The sequence below is a fragment of the Phasianus colchicus genome, chromosome 1 (assembly GCF_987193195.1).
Source record: "Phasianus colchicus chromosome 1, bPhaCol1.hap1.1, whole genome shotgun sequence".
NCBI lineage: Eukaryota > Metazoa > Chordata > Aves > Galliformes > Phasianidae > Phasianus > Phasianus colchicus.
This window is the reverse complement of record NC_143436.1, coordinates 123,626,040-123,645,492: the sequence shown is the minus strand read 5'-3', so window position 1 is coordinate 123,645,492 and position 19,453 is coordinate 123,626,040.

Genomic DNA, 19,453 nt, shown 5'->3' with positions numbered 1-19,453 from the left:
GAGAAGAGGAGAGAGGAGGAGAGAGGAGGAGAGAAGAGGAGAGAAGAGGAGAGAAGAGGAGAGAGGAGAAGAGGAGAGAGGAGAAGAGGAGAGAGAAGAGAAGAGGAGAGAAGAGGAGAGAGAAGAGAAGAGGAGAGAAGAGGAGAGAAGAGGAGAGAGGAGAAGAGAGAGGAGAAGAGAAGAAGAGAGAGAAGAGGAGAAAGAAGAGAAGAGGAGAGAGAAGAGGAGAGAAGAGGAGAGAAGAGGAGAGAAGAGGAGAGAAAAGGAGAGAGGAGAAGAGGAGAGAGGAGAGAGAAGAGGAGAGAGAAGAGAAGAGAAGAGAAGAGAAGAGAAGAGAAGAGAAGAGAAGAGAAGAGAAGAGAAGAGAAGAGAAGAGAAGAGAAGAGAAGAGAAGAGAAGAGAAGAGAAGAGAAGAGAAGAGAAGAGAAGAGAAGAGAAGAGAAGAGAAGGAGTTAAAAGAAAATGTATTATTTATTTAAAAAAAAATTAAATGCCAGAATCCTGGCTAAGATGTGAAAAGGGTATTTTTTTTTTTATCAAGTCTTCATTTTTATAGCTGCTGTCTCTTCTCCATACCAATTACAGAATCACAGAATCACTGAATGTCAGGGATTGGAAGGAATCTGGAATTGCTCATCTAGTGCAACCCCCCTACCTTAGCAGGAACATCTAGATTAGGTCACACGGGAATGCATCCAGGCAGGTTTTGAATAATGTCTCCAGAGAAGGAGAACCCACAACCTCTCCAGGCAACCTGTTCCTGTGCTCCATCACCCTTACCATAAAGAAGTTCTTCTGCATGTTAGTACGAAAATTCCCATGTACAAGTTTTAGGCCATTACTCCTTGTGCTATTGCTACACACCATCGAGAAAAGCCTGGCCTCATGCATTTGCCTCCCACCTTCCTTTAGATATTTATAAATATTTACCAGATGCCCTCTCAGTGTCCTTTTCCCCTGGCTGAACAGAGCACAGTTACTCAGTCTTTCCTCACATGGGTGGCCCCCAATCATCCTTGTGGTCGTCCTCTGCTGGACTCCTTCTAGGAAGTCCCTGTCTTTTAACTTAACTGGGGTGCCCAGAACTGGACACAGTCCTGTAAATGTGGCCTCACCAGTACAGACTAGAGGGGGAGGATCACTTCCCTCGACACGCTGGCCATGCTCTTTTGATGCCAACATGCAGTTGGGTGATTCCACATGGGAGAGGGAGAGGGAAAAGAGAAAGGAGAAAGGAGAAAGGAGAAAGGGAAAGGGAAAGGGAAAGGGAAAGGGAAAGGGAAAGGGAAAGGGAAAGGGAAAGGGAAAGGGAAAGGGAAAGGGAAAGGGAAAGGGAAAGGGAAAGGGAAAGCCTGCTGTCTACTGGGGCACTCAGGTCCTTCTCTGCAGAGATCCTCTCCTGCAAGTCAGCCCTTGGTGCAAAAAATACGCAGCTGTGTTTTTTGTTTTGATACAGAAATTAGAGAATATGTTTCAAGACTGCCAAAAATTAATTCACTTTTTTGTTTCTTTGTGGATCCATTTTCCATTGACGTAAGTGCACTACTGGCCAATTTTCAAATGGAGCATGTAGAGCTGCAATCTTGTCTGATCTCTTTATTAAACAAGAAAAAGTAAAAAATTAAAATAAGTTGTGTTACTTATTATATTATATAATGCAATTTCTAAGGGCTGCTCAGAATCGTAGAATGGCCTGGGTTGAAAAGGACCTCAGAGATCACCTGGTTACAACTCCCCTGCTGTTGGTAGGGTCACATGCTACTAGACCAGGCTGCCCAGAGCCACATCCAGCCTGGCCTTGAATGCCTCCAGGGATGGGGCATCCACAGCCTCTTTAGGCATGAAATAAAAGAAGAACATGGTAAGAACATGATAGCTATAAATTTCTTATTTCTGAAGTGCACGAATATAAGTGGGGAAGTTTTTTTGTTTTTTTTTTTCCTTCCTTATAAAATCTAGATACTAACTCAAAGAAAATTAAGTCCACAGCAGTGTATCTATTAAATCTAAAGATACAAAAAGACTCTTCATTTTGAATCAAAGTCTGATAAACAAGACATAATCTGACTTTCTTCTGTCATGCAGAGTTCTACTGATCAAATACAAGATGTTTGATCCTCTCTGATTGCTTATTGAATTTAGGAAAATAAAGAAATGAGGATCAGATGAAGAAGTGTTGAGGCAGGAATTGGCAACACTTATGTATAGGACGTAATTTTCATAAGAATAAAAACTGCTTAAATATGTGTATTTCTATTGTTAGAAAGAAAAACAGTCAATACAGAAAATTAAGTCCAGCAAGATAATTTACTTCCAGCGAATAAAGAAATTATTGAATTTCTATAATTACTAATTTTTCAAAAACTTTTTCTAGATAAAAATTGTTTTGTAGTTGGCCTGTAGTCTCCTCACTAGCCCTCATCTCCAAACTCACAAGCCCAACTAACACCTCCAGTGTTAGTTTGTCTCTCAGCAGTCCTTTGGAAGTCCTACTATGATCTTTTGCTTAACATGTCTAAGATCAGCCTCTGTCTTCCTCCTCCATGAGTCCTTTTTTTCAGATAGCATGTGGATGGCTGATAGTCCTATTACTTGCAAACTGCTCTAAGCCACTTTCTTACTTGAGGCTCTCCCAGTTTTATTTCAAAATCACGGGCTCTGTTCAGATCTGCTGCAGAATCTCTCCTCCTCTGGCTCCTGCTCTTCTTTCTCAGCACCTACAATAACGCTCCTTTTACTCTTGCACTCCCAGTCTTGCTGCGACTGTATACACATAGAAATGCTGTTGCAAAAATAATTTTTCCCATGCTTAATGTTGTTACCTATCACTTGCGTCTGCCAGGTTGCAGAGCCCCAAGGTGAGGCTGGGACATCGTGCTGCTGCCCCAGGTTTGGGAATTGTCTGAAGCTGAAATGCAGCCCCTGAACAAGGGGCCATACCCAAAGGTAGAGAATGGCATTTTAAACCACTGTTCAAGGTTTCTTTTGGCCTACTTCACAGAATCACAGAATTACAGAATCACAGAATTGCCAGGGTTGGAAGGGACCTCAAGGATCATGAATCTCCAACCCCCCTGCCACACGCAGGGCCACCAACCATCCCACCTAATGCTAGACCAGGCTGCCCAGGGCCCCATCCAATCTGGCCTTGAACACCTCCAGGGACAACTTCACTCCTGCATTACCTCTCACTGAGAATTCAGAAACTTCTTTATTTCAGTCCTTATTCTTTCAAATGATGTTCTTTGCCTACATGACCTTCCATACTTGGGATGCTCTCTCTGCACAAAGTTACACCATATTCTCCTAAAAATTCCTCCTTAATTTTCTCTTGAACTTGATGAATACAGAAGTGTTTGATGGATTTTGGATTACCAGCATGTCAGCATTACTGTGTGATATGCTGACCAATATTGATTTACTTTACCTTAGTATTCTCCAGACTATCTACATTTCTGTATTATCACTTGTCCCGCATTACCAAGTCACTGGGCTAGATCTCAGCACTTTTCTTTTTTTGTATAGCATTTATCTGTAGAGGCTTCCTCTTTGATTAGTGGTCTTAAACATATAGGGTATATAAATAAATAATGCTTTGTTGCAAATTCTAGCAAAGAGCTTTTTGAATGAAAGCTTGAAATACAAGCAAGTCATCCTCAGTGATCCAGCTCTGACTGTCAGCTTTCCCATTTCAAACAGGTAATGTTCAGACGTGGTTTATATGCCTGTGATTCTTCAAAATGACACAACTATGGAGTTTTATATACTTCTTACTCATACTCCTACTTTTCTTCAAGATAATCATGGTGCAGTAGCTGAAAACACTGATAGCACTTGGGAAGAAGAGCTGAGACTGAGTCAAATGTCAAGTAAATACATTGGAAGAAATTCTAATGTCTACAAGGCACTGAAAATGTCATAATTGAGTACAGTGAAGATGAGATTTCACTTACAGAGAAACAAGCCAAAAATTACAGATGATAAAGGATGGATTAACCAAAGGTGTCACCGAAAAGGAGATTACATCAGTTGCCTTTCTGGAACTTAATTAGAAATACTACATTTCTAAATACCTTGTGCCAAGGAGTGCTTTGGAGCCATTTGGAGGCTAGAGGCTGGAGTAGAGTAATGGGACAAAATGTATTTAAAAGTATCTGTTTTCAATCAAAGCCCCATTTTGCAAAAGTTCAAATCCTTGGATGCCTATCTTACATGGCCATCTTGAGGAGTCAGAAGCATGGGCACTTTTGGAAAACACTGTCTGGTTCCTACTTAAAAATTTATCCCTTTGCTAGACAACCCTCAATAGAAACCAATCTTAAGGCACTTTGGAAAAGTTCTCCTTAAGTTTCTTTATGGCCTAAAAATGTGGCTGGGGAAGAAATATTACAGAGGAATACTGCAAGGATTATTTTGCACAGCTATTCAGAGATCTGGTCACAGAAGGATATACTTGAGAACTGCCAGAAGATCTCCTGTTCACCACCTCCACTGACCAGGTCTGCATGATTTTTGTACAGGGAAAGTTAGTCTGGAAGTCAAATGCTGGTGTTCCTGGCTGTGAATGGCACACAGGTCCATTGTTGGCTGCATTAACCCACTGTATTACTTCATTGATAATTCTATCTTGATGTTAATTCAGTCAGTTCACTTTAAAATTCCTTGTGGTGTGAAATCCAGATGCATGCTGTAGCAGAGCAGTGCAGTAATGAGAGATCTTTAAAGGTAATTGCATACTCTACTATATTCTGGAATTACTGTCTTGGGGCTTCGCAATCATTCTATAGTCTTTATATACAGTATTTATTATAGCATTCGGCTTAAAATAAGGTGCTAATAGGTTACATAGGTTTGATTAAGGAGCTGATGCGGGTTTTAGGGGAAAATCAGGTTTGAAGATCTGGAGGATTATAAATATTTAAAGTCTTTAGATACTCTCTTGCTGGCTCATGAAAATGTCAGTGAAACACATCGTCTCACTCTGTTATTCATTTCCTTGATAGGAATTCATCCCTAAATAAAGGCTAGCTAGAAACTGAGAAAAGCCTGAAACGATCCCTCTTGTTTCAGATTAAGGCCCTGTAGACAAATCTCCAAGAGTAAGCAACTAAGGAAACCCTTGGTAAAATGTAAATCTCCTTGCCAATGGCTGCTTTGGGTTCCCAGGCAGGCCAAGCTTCCTGGCACAATCAGGCCCTGTGGATTCTGGACATGTGGCAAGGGTCATTAGCACTGCTGGGGAAGAGAGGACACCTGGGAGAGGTGAGCTGCTGCCAGACATGGATGGGTATCTGGAGAGGCATGGGTTTTCATGAGGTCTGCTCCGAACAGCACTGAGTTAACTTGCTTGGCTATTAGTATTAAAAGGCTTTTTACACTATCTTTATTAAAATACTTGTTTCTTGCTACTGAACATCAAATACCTGCTGCAGGCTCTTTCTCCTGCCATTATAAGAAGGAAAAGCCCTGGGCTTTCCAAGGGGACCTTTTTTTAACTGGCTACTACCATAATCCCTCATTTTCCTTCTCCAGCAGCCTCAGATTCCAGGCAGAGCTGAGGCACAGAGCAGTCATCTTCTGTGTCCACAGGTACCAGGAAATCATTACAGGATTTCTGACTGCCTCAGCTCCTCACCCTTGTTGTGCCTGGGGAAGAAAATATGGCAGAAAAAGTGATGAATGTGTGCATGGCTTTGAACTGGAAAGCCAAAGGTATCCTTGCATTTGCTGCTGTTCTAATTTATCACCTTCTCTTTGCACAGCAGCAACTACACTTCTAAACATTCACAGCTGGGCTACAGATGCACCTGGTATGGAAGGCTTAACATTTATTCAGACAAACCCAAGTTTCCACTCCCTCTTCACTACAGACATGCTCATCAGTGAGCTCAGGTAGACTTGGGCCTGAAGCACTGACCAGATAAATATCCCAGCAGAAATTGAACCATGTCCAATGACAGCTGGATATTTCTTGTTTGTATCTGCTTTTTAACATGTTTGTGGTTTGTTCTTGGCTCAGCTGAATTATTTCGACTTTGCTTTCTCTGGAGAAACATCCCTTGACAGCAGTGACATCTTGCTTGAAGGAAGATGGTGCTGAACAGAAATCACAGCTGCTGTAGGGAGTGGTATGTTACTGTGCCCAGTCACTGTTTGCAGCCAGCAAGCTATTTCTGAGCAGGTTTCTAGTTTTAGACCATTGGAAACATGAGATTATCAAAGAAGTTGAGAGAAACTTTTGAATACCCCATCCCTGGAAGTGTTTAAAGACAGGTTGGATGGGGCCCTGGGAAACATGTACTAGTGGAAGGTGTCCTTGCCCATGGTAGAGAAATTAGGTTACTTTTAAAAGTTCCTTTGAACACAACATATTCCATGATTCTATGAATTTAGACACTGCTGGGGAGCTGTGAAAAGTTCACCAAGGATACAAAATTGCCATAAAAAGATCTATGTATTTTCTAACTTCCAAATATGAAGTTACTGTGCACACATCTAACCACAGTGTATTTCTGTGTGCGTACTGTGAGCTCGGGGAAAACGTCCAGCAATTGGAGAAAAAACTTTTCAAAGGAGGTTAAACAAGATCAAGGCTTTGGCTTTGGACATGGAGTATGAAGAAGAGTTCTCCCAGTTGAAGTGGTTTGTATGACAAGTGTGAAGTTTGAGAGTTTGAGTCTAATTTTCATACTTTCTTACATCCTTTTGAGATGAGCTGGCGTCTTTGCAAAATTATTTTAAAGCAAGTTTCTTCTATATTGGGTTTTTATTTTTTTATATTTTGATAAGAATGTTTGGATCTTAGAAACTTGTGGCAGACTTTGTATGTGGTTTTATTTTTCATATAATCTCCATACTGTTGTCATACTACTACTGTCTGTAGATGTTGCTGGCTAACTTGCTTGAAGAGTCATTTTCACTCTACAGTGCTTAACAGTTGACTGTAGGCATTATATTCTGTACAGGATAACAGGATTCATCCTGTTCTATAAAGTAGATATAAATCATTCATTGGTTGGGAGTTAAACAATGTGAAATAAAGCAGAGTTCTGGACATTTTTATACTTAATTCCAACATTCATGTCAACAATTTCCATTCATTTCTCTCCATTTGTATGATTTATTTATTTTTTTTAATGTCCAAAGATCAGTCTCTAGGTATTCTGTGCTGTGTTATCCCAGAGAAATCCCCCATGAATGGACTGTTAGAATAATTTTACTATGTATTATTATTTTTAATCTTTTCAGGCTAAGGATAAAAATAAATTGATCTTATAAGAAATTTATTTAATCATTCCTATAGCATATGTCTAAAGACAAATTCCTGCACAGAACAGATGGTTCATCTCTGTTTAAATTCAGGCTTCCTCTTTATCATGTCAATTAATTTAACCTCTAGGGCTGCCTGTTTCTCTCTGCTGGTTACAGAGACCTTTTTAACAGAAGTGCCAAACTTAGGGTGAATGGGTCTGGATGTTGATCCTCTGTTTCTGATGACCTTGCCTTACTTAACCTATGTATAAGGATAGCAGAAATCAACTGGGCAAGTTGAAACTGTCCCAGATGCTTGTCTGGGATAGCAGAGAGACTCAAGGGACTTCCCTGCAGGAGAGGATACAAGGTTAAGGGAGTGAGATGTGGAGGAGACCCTAGAAAGAAATGCTTGAAGGGTGGAGCTGGATGAATTGCCTGCCATTGGGTGCCAAATGTCATAACTGCAACTCCATTTGTGCATGGTGAACATGGCTAAACCTGCATATTTAGGTTGGACTTACCCAGTTCTGCACCAGGAAAAGGGGGTAAAATAAACAGTGCATTCAAATGGAAGGGCTTTCTCATGGGCCAGACTTCTGTGCTTTTATTAAATTTCATTTCCCTTTATCATGTTTATAGTAGTAGGAAAAATGATGGTTGATATAAGGTGCCCTAGGAACCTGGCAAGTTAGTGAACACAGAGAATATGATTTTATATATTTTGGTGTTTTTAATTTTAAGTTAAGTGCTGCAGGGTTCACCCAGATGTAATTAGGATTTTTTTAGCTTCCTTTTAGCTTAGATTTTGCATTTTACTTTGATAAATCACGAATAGTAGTCTTGAGATAGAGCAGTAGCTTTTCACCATAGTAATGGGCTCAAGGTGAAGCTGAACAAGAAAGTGGAAGATTTATGTAACATAAGCTGCAGAGCTCATACAGTCCAAGACTCTAAAGGTTTATCAGTGACAGAAATAACTTTGCAAACTTTGCAGATGAGTAGCACATCAATACTGTGTACCAGATAGTGCACTGGGTAATTTGAAAGTCACAACTGCTCTCTAAAATTCTGTGCATTCACAAGCTATACCTCATTAATATTTATACTAGAGTCTGATAAGACCTGCAAATATTTAAGGTTTAATTAGGAGACATTCTAATTAGAGAAATGTGTTTTTAAGTGCTATTTTGAGTTCAGCTGGCATAGGCTGGTCAGAAGTTGATGTTTCTAATTTTTCAGGCTGGAAAAGCACACTGATTCATGGAGAGTTTCAGGAGTGCAGTATAAATCTAGCTGATTTCTTATAGACACAACAGTAGAGGAATGTCATGCACAACTGTCTTCTGAAATCTTTGTGATTAGAATTTGTGTTTTGTCATGACATCAATGTCCCAGTATTCACTGTGCCTGAGAAACAGGAACCTGAAATTTTCTATTGCAGCTAATCAAGTTTTGAAGGTATGTTTTGCAAGGTAAAGTCTAACCAAAGTGCAGTCTCTAAGACCAACTTCAGATTCACTAGTGCTAAGAACTGTTAAGAGACACAGATCATTGGCAAGCTTATGGTAAGGTAATAGCAATTACCTCTGTGTGGCAGTCCTCCTAGTGACTTAAATTATCAGCACTGCCTTTTATGTGGTAAGAAATAACAGCACCTGTAGGAACAAAGCTTGTGGAGCTGACTGAGAAGAGAATGGTTTTGGACTTTGATGTTAGAGAAATCTGAGATGAAGACTTACCATGCTAATGGTATCTTTCATGTCTAACTCTGGACACCGTAGGATGTATATTTCCCCTTTGCCTCTACACTCTTCTCCTCAAATACCCAGGTCTAGAATTCAGATCCATAAAAATACGAGTAGTGGACTCCGATTTCATTCTCTGTTCTTTGATTAAAGCAATGGAATTTAGGGTATAAATATCTTCTGAGAATCTTGTCTGGATCTTCTCAGATGTACTGAATGTGTTAGAAAGCACATTAGGAAAGAAGAATCGTATTCCTTCTGGTTAATTCCCTTAGTAACTCTGTAGCCAAAATTACATTTACTAGATTCAATGAGAAAAATTATCTTACCCATTTTCATCACTTTGAGTTGCAATAGAGAGCTTATAAAGAGTGTTAATATCTGCAATTTTCCAGAGGCTAAACCAGAAGCAATTAGGGACCTTGTATGACACCTACTAAGTGCAAACCAGCGTACTATTGTTTCATTATTTCCTAGAGCTCCTATTTGAAACCTGGTAGAATATCCAATGAGCTGAATAAGTTGATCATAAGAATGTAAATCTCACAGACTCCTGCCTCACACAAACCTTCCTGTTGAGAAATGAAGGTTAGATACGTGCCATGAAATAAAATACTGCCACAGGTAGGAGTAGCTCTTTCAATGAAGCCCATCACAGTAGGAACTAGTGGAGACCACTATTGATTTTTCTAAGGTAAAGGCAGCATTAGAGGGTATTTAAATGGACATTAAGAAATGAATGACTGTGATTTAATAATAATTTGTAGTTTAACAGATGAGTGTGTCCCTAAAACATAGGGTGATATAACTGAAATGCTTGCTTGAAAATTTCCAAAGCACTTCCTTTATAAAAGTCAAATGAAAGACCAGCATCCCAAATTGTACTTAGAATAAGTATACAAAAATGTGTCAGTGTTAGGGGGTATTGCCTCATTAACATGAGGATGATCTCTTTAATGTTATCAACCGGAAAACGGCCACCATGCAGAAGGTTATGGCAGAAGTGTTGTGTCGTGCCATGCTGCTGTCTTTTATGTTGTGGCAGTGAAGGATTCTTTTTTCATTAACTGCAACACACACTTTGTATTTACAGGCAAGGAAATGAAGCTCCAACAAAGCACTTTTTGAACACAACGACTCGTTCACCAGAAAAACACAGGACAAGACATTTTCTCCCTTTCAGAAAAGTGCCAGGGACTCCACTTCCCAAAGAGCAGTGAGATGAGAGGTTTTATTTGCAAATCCTTTCTGAGCCCCATCACGTGCTTATGGTGTGGAAGAAGAGGCCTTAATGAACATCTGCAAGGTGTGACCTTACAAATCAAATCCCATCGTAAATTTTGACACTGTACTGGTTATCTAATCAGAAGCAGATAGCCACGAGTGATTATCTGAGCTCTGTGCCTCCCACTTGTAAGCTACCTTCAGGAAAAGATGTTCTAGTATCTGCATGAAAGATCGGGAACTATAAAGGAGACGTACAGTTACTTGTTTTTCCATAGAAGGTTGCAATAAAATCTAGTTATCAAAAAATGTGCCGTACGTATATATGCAAAAAAATAATAGGTTTTCTGCATTCTGTAGCTTTGCATTTCCTAGGTATGAAGCCATGAGAGCTACAATTTCATCATTTGACTGAGTTAATGTAGCATATGCAGGTAACAAATGCTGCTCTTTTATGAAGACTTGACTCTTAACTTTGATGTTTTGTTGCTTTTCCTTCATCAGGTATAGGTTTCTTGGGCATAGGCAAAACTTTTTAAAGCATGACAAAATACAGTGTCAAGAAAGAACATTCTTACTGGAGAGTGAGTGCTTGCATGGTGTCAGTGGTACAGGTTTAGAGGGAACATGCACAGGGAAGGAACTTGGAATCAGTATAAGGTAATCCCTTGGAAGACTGAGGCTATTTGAGAGGTCATGCCAATATATTCACCTTCTGTAAGGCACAAGGCTGTTCATTAACCACTCTATTATTACAGAAATGGCAGTGGTGGTAAGTTCTATTAATGCCTATCTACTTCCTAGATTTATGTGATTTAAACTTTCATTCCCCCACCGGAGACTCACAGGTGCCTCAAAGGTACCGTATATATTCAGCAGCCCTACAGAGTTTACATGTTTAATGCATGAAATTTCCCATGTCTGATCTCTCCTCTTTTATTATCAAGGCATACAGTAATGATAGTAGGAGTACCCATCTAGGAGAGGTGAGATCTCAGGTCCAAACCTGCCTAAGATAAATATTTAATAAGAAAGGGTCATATTTATTAATAATATCTTAATAATACAGTCTTTAAAGGATAGAGGGACTTTAAAACAGGTCTCTCATGTAAGTCATCAAGCAATCAGACTTCAGGGTCTGGACTCTTCTTCTCTATAGAACAGTTAACTATTTCCACAGCATTGATTTCACATTAGCATGGAAAGTTTCGGACTAGACCACTTGGAATACCTGGCCTCTTAGAATGTAGCTATACTGACAAAATAAACATGGACCATTAAGTGGGCTTAATGGTCAGCATACTCCTGGTTTTGGCCAGGGTCAGCCAGCACAGACCTCGGTAATATCTTGGCACAGTTTAGGTTAACACCCTTCAAAGTCATCTTCCATGGGCAGTTTGGAAGTGGTATCTCATCTTTGGAAATGTTAGACAGTGTGGCTATGACATCAGGAGTTGTGCCATGCCATGTTAGGCATATCTTCATGGGTTAAGTCACCCCTGCATTTTCTTATAGATAAGGGCAAGGTTCTGATCCTGCTGCTTTCAGACATCCCGCTCGATCTCTCATGTCTTGACTTTGTGTCATGACGTATCCTTTTCCTTCAGCTGTGTGTTGTGAATAGGATCTCAATAGTGTGCAGATTTCTGCTGAGTTACAAGGACATGAATTCCCATAGCTGGACACCAAGCCCTGGGAGATACGTCCCTCCCTGCAACTTTTCCTGTTTCAGTCAGTTTTGCCATTTATTTCATTAGCTGCTAGATAAGACTGATCATACCAGGTACACCCATGCTTTGTCTGTGAAATCTGTACACCCAGGCTGAGGGCTCCTGGAGATATGGAGATAGGCAGTGTTGGGAAGTTTCACGATGAGCACGGTCATGCGTAGGTGCTCTAGTATCCCAGGCATAAGAGATTACTGTGAACACGCTGTATCAACATAGAATCATGAAATATGGAACTTCCTCTTGGTTTCCTTGGTAAGAAGCACATGGATATTTGGCATGGAAGAGTCTAGTCTGTGCTTGGTGTGCAATGCAAATGTTTCTTTCTACTTCACCTCCTGCATAAAAATAATTAGTACAGGCTGCTATAAATCATTCTGCATAGTCATGACATTGCAGGACTTTATCATTTTTGTAGGCCAGAGAGAGTCACTGCAGTTCAGACAGAACACTTCTGGCCTACCAGTGCAGCAGAGAATAAAGCAGACCACAGGTAGAGGAAAAAAAAACTTACCTTTTTAAAAACCGAGCCAAGGAAATAGTCTTGCAGATGGACACTGAAATCTTGACTGATGCTTAAATCTGGGAGTTCACTGGTACAATGCTGAGGTGGCTGGATGGAGTCTTTGACATCTCATTATCTTGACATTATGTCGCATTACTCTGATGCATATTCTGTTGTTAAAATGTTAAGATAACTCTTCATTATGTAAGATACTACTGGTACATTTAAACACCGTAGAGTCACAAAACCTGCTCATAAAACAAACATAATCTAAACATATGTCAAGCACTGTCAAAATTTGTACAAAATGATTTGATGGTAGCTGATGTCATTACATTTACAAGTTTTGGACACATAATGCCATATAGCAGACTGACTGTGTTGTCAAGAGGAGAGGCTGACTGTAAGTAACACCATAGGAGAAGAGAAACAAAAGAGAACCAGATGAGTTATTTTTAGAAAAGAAAACTGGACATTTTCTGGTATACTCAAAGTTTTGCAAGCTGCCTTAAAAATCTTGTAATGAAATAGTCTCCTTTTTACAGTGTGAAATTAGGATTTATAGTTGATTATTATGATTTATGATCCGTAATGTCAAATAGTAAAGAAATGAGAATATTTCTGAACTCTTAATCTTTTTAGCCATTAGATTTGGGAGTTTTTGTAACACTTAATATTGATTGATGTTGTTTGTCTCCGTGATGATTAAATCCTGAAATCAATTTGGAGCTACCTTGTTGGAAATTGGTTTTGTAAATAGATCAAAGAAGGATTTCAGAATGACTTTCTCCTATTTTCTCTTGTGCTTGTCTAATAATCAGAATAAAGAGGATTTTAGAAGATGAGACTGCTTTAAAGTGGATCATTGGTAAGATACTACACTATGTACACACCTAATAGATAACAAATGAATTGATACTACATTTTATTTGGGCTATGGGGAAAAGATCCGTTTTCATCATAGACTCTACATGTAACAGAAAGACAGATCTGATTTCACTGGCAGAAATTGCACTGCTTCTATCCTGTGGGATTTTTTTCTATTTCTGAAGAGTTGGAATAAAAAATTGTGATAATTGTAATTTAAAATGAAATAGGCAGCGGTAATGACATTACACAATCAGAGAGTAGTGGTTTTCCAGGCAAAAGTGCATTTAGAATTATGCAGTGGTTGTAATTATATGGATCCTTTTCCTAATGTAGTGTTCCCACTATTCTAACTTCATTATACACTGACTTGCTTAATGAATGTTGCTATTGCACACGCAAACCATCACTTTGATGCTGAGCCTCATGGAATTGGTTTGAAAACTCTGTGGCAAGTGATCTTAGTGATCTTAAGAGGAAGGGAAAGTCCCCAGTATGCTTAGAAGGAGGCCATCAGTCAATCCAAACTTTGAGGCATGGGTTGTTGCAAGCTGGGAGTGCAGTGGAGGGTGATAAACCTGTGTTTGCATTTCAGATGACAATTTTACATAGAAGGAACACCTATAAATAGTTTATGGAGGGTTAATTAATGTTACCAGCATATTACAGACATAAATAGGTAGATACAAGCACCCCAACAGAAGGCAGTGGGTGGGGATGAGCTATTGTTTCAGACAGCCTGTTCACCTGGTGGACTTACTCTAGCTGGCTACAGCAATTTATTAAAATGTCTATTAATAATAGAGATAGATGCAAGCTAAATTTATATATTCCAGGTGAGTAAGGCATTCCCTACAGAGATTGGGATGTATGTTTAGATCATCTCAGCGTGAGCTGGGTGTAAAAGCCACATTTGCTGACAGAGGTGCCAGGGCTGCTGCTGTAAAAGTGGATGGTGATCACGGGTGCATTATTGGAAGAACAGGCTGTATAGCTCAGCTATATGCACACAAGGGTCTTTCATGGCCCTTCTCTGCAGTGAGGCTGAAGAGAAGCACTGACTTTAAGTGATAATAAAACACTGACACAGTGTTTTTGTGAAGAAAAATATCATGGACAATTCATGGAGCTGTGACAGGAAGGAATTCAGTCAATCCCTTCACCATTAATGCAAAGACCTGTTCTTCCTCCCTGTGACCCAGGCACTGCACAGGGTGCGTTTCTCACTTGGTTTAGTAGGAGACAGGGAGTGTGCACTCATCCCCAGATAATCTCCAGCTTGTTCCTCCTCTGCAGATAGGAGATAGGGATGTGTATTGCCTGAGGGTTAATACAAAACTTAAACCAGTTTTCCTGGTGTATGCAAGGACACTACCTCACAGGCTATTTGCAAAATGCAAGGACTGTTCTTCTAATTTAATAGATAGATAGATAGATAGATAGATAGATAGATAGATAGATAGATAGATAGATAGATAGATAGATAAAAATAAAGACTTAGCTGTCTATCGCTTTGGCAAACATTTTAATTCAGAGCTTAATATCTTCATCTGGGCACCCTAGTTAGGTAAGACTGGTATTCCTAAGTGTTTTCAGCTACATTTTACAGAGAAGCACCCTGCAACTCTACTCTGCCCACCTCCATGCTGAGGTGCCTGTATAGACACAGTGTGGCTGAGGTTGGAAGGCAATGATGAAGGTCATCTGGTTCAACCCCCTGACTACCACATCAGCTCGGCAGTAGTGCTGTTTGACATGAAATCACTTCTCTAGATTAAATCCAGTTCCCTTGTCCTAAAATTGTACTCCTTTCCTACACGTTTGAGATAGAAGAGGCTTGCAAACAAGGCGTCCTTGCAAACAAGTTGTGCAGAGGCTTGCAAATTCCTCTCTGCTTGACAATTGTACTAACTTTGTAAACTCTCACCAAATATGGCTTATCAGAAAGAAGAACTAGTTGAAACTCTCACCAAATAAATAAGGCATATCAGGAAGAAGAACCAGCTGAAACGGAAAGAAGTTACAGTGGTCAATGGATAACTAAAACTTAGAAACTTTAGATTTACTGCACAGGCTTAACAGGCTAATTAATATTAGCTTCTCCACCCTGGGCAATATAATGTTAGCATTAATTACACATGCAATGCATGATACACAAGGTGGTGATATACATTTATTAGGCGGACCGGTAAGTCTGTAATGTCCAAGAACTTCAGCCAGTGAGGAAAGGAGTGACATTGAAGCTGGGAAGTAGGGATAAAAAAGAGGCTGTAATCTCTGACAAACTGAGACACCCTTCTGGGAAATGGACCCAGTAAACTCTCCCTTTATTCAAATAAAGAATGCTAAAGACTCTCCTCCAACTCTTTTGGGATAAAGATAATTTAGCAAGTGTATTTGAGCAAAAAAAAAGTTTCCAAACATATTACAGGGCAGGTTTGCGAGTTACAGGGCAAGTAGAGATGGATGTGTGTACATGGGGGAGAGAGGGCAGTGGAATGCAGACAGCGAAAAGCAGGCTGTGTCAGCCTGGATCAGCATTATATCTCCCTGAAAAAAAAAAGCAATCCCTGATTCTCCAGCTTTCCAGCAAAGCTTAGGTAAGCATGTTTAGAAACACTTCTTCTAATGAGGAGAGAGTATCTGGAAAAGTATACTTCGAAATGAATAAGACAATTCCACTTTTTCACAAACACATTTTTCTGAATCTTGTTATAAGTGGTCCTGTAATGCCTCCCTACATAATTAACCTCTTTCCCACTCACAGTTTTTCTTTTGTAAGCCGGCATCTGCTGCTGATACACATGGGTAAGATTAATCCCATTAAAAATGTTATGCTAATTAGAATTTGCCATTGACCTTTCATTTGTGTGTAGACTATGGTCTGCAGGAATCTTTTCCGCTGATTTCATAGTAATTCTTTTGCTTAGTGATTGTTGCACTGTTTTCTTCAATAAAACAGTTGAAAAGTTGCCTCAAATTTTTGTGAGATACACTTGGGTTCCTGCTCTAAGGGCTTCCCATTATTTTCTGAGGATTCCAGAGGGGCTGGAGACCAGATTTTCTTGGGTCTGTTTTTTCCTGCATGCTAATCTGTAAGACACAAATGCAAAGGAATGAATCCAAACCACAAACACATCTGGCATAATCCCACTCCCTATCCTGTCTTTCATGTGACACCCTCCATACTTTTGTTACTGGGGAATCTCTATGGCTTATGGCTATCTAGTGGATTCTTCCTGGCAAAACTTAAAGCTCCATCTACAGTATGTGGTTGGGTTTACAATGGAAATTTACAGTAGGAATTGCAGAAAAAGGCCCACTGGCAGAGGAAAAATGCACGGGTCGGGAGAATAAAATGGGCTTTATTATCGTTATTATTTCCTTCCTTCAGGAATAAAATGGAGGTGCCATTATTTTAAAATGAGGATCATCAGACAATTTAGCAGTCAGCACACTGTAAAGAAAACAAGAGGTGTTAAAGCACAACAAATGAAAGGGCAGGCACTTTCCAGAGATGCAAGTAAGTTACTGTGGAGTATCTCTGTAAAACAGAAATGTAGTCCATAAAGCAAAAGTGACTGCTCCTTAAAAAATGCAGCAGGAATTTTTATCTTCTTTATGTTGCACACTGCTTTACTAGGTGCTATACTATTTTGTTTTTATTACACATTGTCTGTGTGTGGGAGTTCACTCGAGTGGGGGAGCTTGTAGCATTAGACCAGACATGACTGTCTGGTGAAAGATACCTTGCTAGCACAAATGAAAATAGAGATGGATCTGCTTTAGAAGGAAAACGTGGGAAGGAAAGTATTATTTTTTTCAAGAAAAGAAAAAAAAAAAGACAAGAAGACCAGAATTTAGGATACTATTACTAGGCACCACATTTTGATTTTATCATCAACAGTGTGACATGGAAATAACAACAGTGGTTTAAATAATAAACCCTGATGATGCTGAAGAGCTATTGCAGATTTCCATGCCAACACTTCTGAGATCACAAATTGACCACTCATTTTAAAATCTGCCCTTAGAAACAAGAAAGTTGGAAGTCCTGCTTCTCTTCATAACTGCAGTGAGCATACTGCCCAGCCATACTGGACTCATTAAGGAAGAGAATCCTTGTGATAAAGTTTTCAGACAAGTTGTTTCAGGTTATCATCGACAATGCAGAGCTTGTACTCTAGCAAAGGAATTTCTATTTAACTTTACCAGTGAATGCAATCAGTCTGTAAGCAACCTCCTTCTCTTCAAAGCATAACAAATAACTACCCTGATCATTAGGCAAAACATGGCAAACTTTTACTTCTTTCTGATTATCTAGAAACTCATTATCCTCAAAAGAGATGTTAAGAGTTTCTCTGGCCAGATTCAGCAATAGTATGAAATCAGGCAGAGTACATCATAATGCAGGAAAACCTATACTTTAGAGGAAATAATGAATGTTTTGCGATTCACTCTGTACTTAAGATTTTGTTAAGAACTCTCTTGGGGACAGTGAGGCATTCTGCACACTAGTGAGAAAATTCTGCTCACGTTCATTGCTACTCTAATTCTCAGTGTTCTTTCATTTTTAATGGCTAACAAAATAATTTGGTCCATCTTCTGTATGTTGCTGGTGTGATCTTCAGTGATTTCCAGAATTATTCCAGCTCACATCAACATAAATGTATAGATTTCAACAGTTATCATCTGAAAATTTATGGCAATTAATTCAGCTGCCACCAACTGGTATTATTTGATGGAACCAATTCAGGAGTGTGCGCACATATTATTTCCATAAATGGTTGGAATGTCAGGCCTTACATTTCCTTATTTGCAAATATTAACGTTATGTATCAGATACATGTACTACTTCTTCAATCTTTTAACCTACCTAAAGCTCATTGCATGTTATGTCAGTGATTATTAAAACAGAGGCATGAATTTCACTCTTGGTAGCAGAAGTGTTGTTGTAAAGTGTCTCTTGTTTTGATTTCATTTGAATTAGAGACTGAAACAAATGTGGAAACATATCTGTATTATGAATTAATATCTCACTCATCTAAAAAAAAAAAAAAAAAAAGATTTGGAACTTTGGGACGTGTATTGTGACATTCCATGTAGTCACTTTGAAAATTTTCCCTCAGGTTATTTTGCTGACAGACCTGTGTGGCATTTGAAGTCTAGTGAAAAAGGTGCGTAGGACAGAATTGAAAATAGTGTCACAAATCCTAAAGAGTTCCACAAAGACAAAAGTCAGGCTCACATCATCTCTGACAAGCAGGACTGTTATTTCCTAACCGGCTCAAACTGGAAGGGTGGAGTATTCGGAAAGTGAAAAATCAAAAAAGAAAGCTTTTCATGAGCGAGACTCTCTCACAAAATGGTCTGTACATTGAAGTAGCAGAAGAGGCACTGTGCAGCCCAGCAGCACCACCTTGTGTGTAAGAGCTCACTTGGCTCTGTGTTTTAACATTGTGCAGCTTACAGTATCCGTAGCACTGCAGCAGCATACCATATCACGCATGTAGAAAGTGAAGCATATGTCAGATCTATAGGAACTGATGTACTTCCCATAGCCAGTAACATGCATACCAGCTTGTGCGTTTTTGATACTGTCTTCAGGCCTGTATAGGCAATAGGCTGCTCTTCCAAAAAGCTTTTCTCTGAAGAGTTCTGTTAAGAAATATTTGCAATATTTGCAACGGAGTTGAAAATATTTTTGTTGAGAATCTGTTATCACCATAAAGTAAGTTTGATTCCTAAATAATTCACAAATCACTGTGTAAAACTTACCCAGATTTCACTGAGGCTGGAACAACTTACCCTATGAGGACAGGACTGAGTGAACATGAAGGTTGGAAATTGCTTCTAGGTTGAGACTTAATCTAAATACTTGCTCCTGTACTTCCTCTGTGCCCTGTGTACCTGTCTCTATTGTCTGGAATAACTGCAAAAAAAACACAGCATAAATTGAATTAAGAATCATGGAGATATAACAGGCATGAAACGAAGCCCTGCTGCTTGCAACTAGTCCATGCCAAGGTCTACACATTGTCTTCACCTGACTTTAGCAGAGGTAACTGTTAGCTCTGGTATGATTGTGCCAGCTGTAGTCACAGAACTGATGGCTGAGCAAAGATACTTTA